The sequence below is a fragment of the Quercus lobata genome, chromosome 1, assembly GCF_001633185.2.
Source record: "Quercus lobata isolate SW786 chromosome 1, ValleyOak3.0 Primary Assembly, whole genome shotgun sequence".
Lineage (NCBI taxonomy): Eukaryota > Viridiplantae > Streptophyta > Magnoliopsida > Fagales > Fagaceae > Quercus > Quercus lobata.
This window is the reverse complement of record NC_044904.1, coordinates 53,728,845-53,733,454: the sequence shown is the minus strand read 5'-3', so window position 1 is coordinate 53,733,454 and position 4,610 is coordinate 53,728,845. Positions and strand designations below refer to the sequence as shown.

Sequence of the window (4,610 nt, the reverse complement as noted above, 5' to 3'; positions counted from 1 at the left end):
ATTTCATAAGAAACATGTGATACATTAGTATCAAGCACCTCGTTACTAACTTAAAACAAAGCAAGGCTTTTTGGATTCTCTAGTTTAGTGTTAAAGTTATGGCTTTTGGTTAGTTTTTTTTTAATAAATCTTAGGACTTCATGAGGTTTAGCTTCCCCACCATAAGGGTCTCGATGTAATGATTCCAGCCATATGGTCTACTAACTAAGCCACCATCCAAAAGAAAGGAAGAAAAAGGAGCACAACAAAGCAAGTAAAGAAGAGAAAGCAAATTGAGTTGGTATTTGTTGTAGATTATTACCCTATCTTTGAACAATTCCCTGCTCCATTACTTTTTCCAAAGTTTATTTGTTTGATTAATGCTGTAAAAACTAACAAGATGTGATAGAAATTGCGTATAAATTCAGCATTTTGTGGGTCATGCCAATCCATTTACAAATGGTAAACAATGATATTGATTAGTAGCTATTGTGAAATTTTGACCTCGGTTGATAGAATTAACAAGTTTTAAACCCAAGTTGTTAATTAGATTTATTATGAATAAAACTTGTTAAACCAAACAAACATCAATATCATGTCAAAATCATGCAACGGAAAAAATAAATAAGACAAGATATGATGACCCAGGAAAACCAATGAAACAAACTAATTTCACAGTAAAAAATCTAGGGGGAAACCTTCCCAAAAACCAATTCACAATAGTAAAGAGAAGTTTTAAATCTAGTACAAAACCTTTGTCCCTAGACTCTACAATCCTCGTAGATGAACTTACAGCAGAAACATTCTACCGCTTCAGAACCTCTGAACTCTTTAATATATGAAAACCACCCTTTCTGCATGAATGCCAGTACATGTCTAACCAATGATGCATAGTTTCCAGTATGTGACTAACACACCAACTTGTTGAAGATGTTGGCTGCAAAGTTCTTCACTTCATCAATAATGAAGATTAAGAAGTAATTGGTTACAAAACCCTAAGGCACAAAGACATAGTAGCTTCTTTCAGAGAGAATAAGTCATCAGTCACTTTTTGCATATGTTCTCCTTATATTCTATTATGTGACGGTCTCTAAAATAAGTCTTATTTATATCTAGGGTTGTGAGAAAAGAAACCCCACACAAATACATAAGCATGGGCCGAAAATCAGATTTGAAAATCTGAATTCCCGTAACCTCGATAGATACCTCAATAGATAATATTTGTCGAGCCTTATTAAACCTCGATAGATAACTATCTGTCGAGCAACTTTCGAGCTATCTGTCCGCAGGTGTCAAGCTATCTGTCCAGCTTTAGTGAACAACTTTTCTTCACTTGTTTCTTGTTCCAATCTTCATAACTTTAATACTAGACTTGAACAACATGTTTCTTGAAGTATTAAACACATCCTAGATCTAACCAAATACAAGTAAAGTGCGTTTTGTCAAAAGATTAGCCAATTACACAAAATATGTCCTTAACAATCTCTCCCTTTGGCAATCCGTGACAAAACCACAACAAACAAATGAAATATGAGAGAAGTCATAAATTACTCAACTTATATTCACTTGTTGAATAGAATAAAATCTATCCTAATACAAACTCTTGAAAAACTTTGCAAGAAGAGAGTTTATGGCAAGTAGACTTTGACAACCTATATTTCTGAACCACTTTAAACAAAACTCACCAAGGCATCTTTATGTGAAACAGAAATAGTAGATTGCATACAAGAATAAGAAACATGTGTATAAAGATAAAAAAGAAACAACACATGTAAAGGTAGGTGAAGAAGACATACATCATCATAAATATATCAAAGATAGAAAATTGTATGTAAACATGGTTAAAAGGCTGGTGTACACAAAGAATGAGGTAAGCACTCCCCCTAACAAGATGAAACACATCTCCCCCGTATAAAGGCATGTATTTCTCCCCCTAACATGTAGAATCTAAAAAAAACAACACATATTCTCCCCCTTTTTGTCATGATTGACAAAGGGTACAAGAAGTTAGAAAGCTTCACCTGAGAAACATAAAGATGATCAAGAGGGCAAAAGAAATCCATATAAATGCATGAATGTAATGAAACAAGATGCTATGGATGACAAGAGAAAAGAAAGATTCAAAACATGTGAGAAACAATGCATGCAAAAAAAAATCTCAATGGATCGAGAGGTGTCGAGATACTATCGAGCAAAAGCCAACCTCGATCGATCGACCAGCTATCGAGCATCTATCGAGGGGACAAAAAGTTGCTCAATCGATCGACCTAGCTATCGGGCATCTATCGAGGGGACAAAAAGTTGCTCAATCGATCGACCTAGCTATCGGGAAGTGTCGAGATTGCGATAAAAAGCAACTAAGGAGCTCAATAGAAAAGTTAGGTGTCGAGAGATGTCGAGGAGCTGTCAAGACTGCTTAAAAATAGTTTTTCAAAGAAGAGAAAAACACAGACATGAATGCAATCAAACATGCAACTCAACCAAGGATCTAAATAGCATTTTGAACTCTTAAAAACATCTCTCAACAAAAATTGTTAAGCACATAGACTCAAAAAAAAAAAAAATACACACACACACACACACTAAACAAGTCTAATCAATTTTACATTTCAAAAATGTGTCAAGACAATTTAGTAAGCATACATTAACACAAGTAAACCTTGTGATGACCAAATCACATTGTACCTGCACATGTATCAAGACTAGCAAAGAATGTTGCATGTTATGTGTGAAAAACATTGCAAGATTGCATAAGTGTATACATGTTATGACGATTTGAGATATAAGAAAATCACTTTAACTCACACACAATCATAACTGTTTGATGGGGACTATCACCTTCGAGGTACATCCTATAACTCCCACATCTCCTAGAATACATGCTTGCAATCATATTTAAAGCATTTTGATTTTTTTTTTTTTTGCTTTCTATTTTTCTTTGCATTTTTTTTTAAAGCAAATCATGCATAGGCATATAATAGATAGAAAAGAAATACCTAATTATGCTAAGCATTTGGCATTCCAATTTTACTATGCCTAAGCACACAAATGTTATTGACATTGCACTTTTGCTATGTCGAAGCATACAAATGTCATTTCATGATTGGCGGGCAACAGTGGTGAGATGGTTATTTATGCCTTTCTCTTAGGATTTTCTAGTCCTTCCCGTCAAAAAGAGTGATACGAGTGTTAAGTACAAGAGATGACTTAATCTTACTCATCACAAACATGAGCCACAAAGCTCACTTGCTTAGTTGTGCATAGAGATACTCATCTAAGCTACAAAAGATACAAAGTTTAGAAAACTTTATTTCAATGGCCATCCAAAGTACACAAGTACCAATGTACACAAACACACACTGTTTTTGTATTTTAATGATTTTTCCTTTTTATTTTTATTTTGAGAACAAAAAAAAAAAAAACTAAATAACCAAACAAAAACAGACAAACAACGTGAAAGCATGAAAGAAAAATGCATATGCATGAAGGCATGATAGAAGGGTGCAGATACATGAAAGCATGATTCCAAAAACAAATAAGAAATCAAGCAAAAAGAGTCCTACTTTAGATAGAAAGAATTAAAGTAGAGGACAAACAGAAAAGACAATTAAGTCTTAGGCTCCTTTCTCACCCACACAACATGAGTCTTTAGCCGTGAGGATAAAAAGGCACGTGTCTTAGTGTGCCTACTAAAGGATATGGAAGAATTAAAATTCTCCTGAAATTGAGTTAAAAAGCTCAAAACTTTTAATAACTCTCCAAACAAAGGAGTAGGTCCTTGAGAGGAAACCTATGACCGTTTGGACATTTGCTTTTGAGGATACAACTTAAAGCAATTAGGACGGATATGTCTAGAAACACCATAATGGTGACAAACATGAGGTCTAACAAAGGATTTAAAATTAGCTAAATCAGTTTTGGATTTCATACCTTTATTACCTTTCTCAGATTGAAGCACAAAGATAGTCTTTGATCCAGAAGCCGTGGAAAAGGAGGGGCCAGAGGAGACAGCATATCCTAAGCCAGTCTTATCAGAACTAGGCTTTTGAGCACTTAAAACTTCATCAAGCTTTGCAGTGGACATCCTCTCTATTTGAGTTCTAGCTTGACTAAGCTCTACCTCAAGATTCTTGACCTTCTCTTCCAATGAGGTGTTCTCCATAATAATAGTCTCAACTAACCTTGTAGTCTCATCTAGTTTGACTAACAGATTAGCTTTTTCAGTTTTAACCTCATTAAGCTTTTTTCTACAAAGATGAGAAGTTTTTTCAGATTTTATAAATTCAATGCATAGCTTATCATAGGCTTCTTGAAAGGTCATCTTCTTGGGTACTTCATCATCAGAAGAGTCCTCACTGTTATTAGCATTCTCCACAATCACCTTATCGATTGAGGCAACAAAGGCCATAACGTGACAAAATTCATCCACATACTCATCAGAAGAGTCATTCTTAGTATCACTCCAAGTAGCAACCAACCCTTTATCTTTTGACCCCTTGGTCTTTTCCTTCATAAAGTAGTTTGGGAACTCTATCCTTATATGACTAAAACCTTTGCACTTATGGCATTGGATGACGGGTCTTTCATTCTTGCCCTTCCTTAAGGATTTAGATTTCCTAGGAGGTTTGCCC

At 34.8% G+C, this 4,610-nt stretch overlaps 1 long non-coding RNA gene across 1 annotated transcript in view; it reads left to right on the top strand.

The window, feature by feature from the left end:
• LOC115992465 overlaps positions 1-4,610 on the top strand; it is a 7,704-nt gene extending 3,094 nt beyond the window's left edge. The window contains exons 2-3 of the long non-coding RNA XR_004092524.1: positions 1,828-1,831; positions 4,600-4,610. This is a non-coding gene — a long non-coding RNA (uncharacterized LOC115992465). The remainder of the gene's footprint in view (positions 1-1,827; positions 1,832-4,599) is intronic.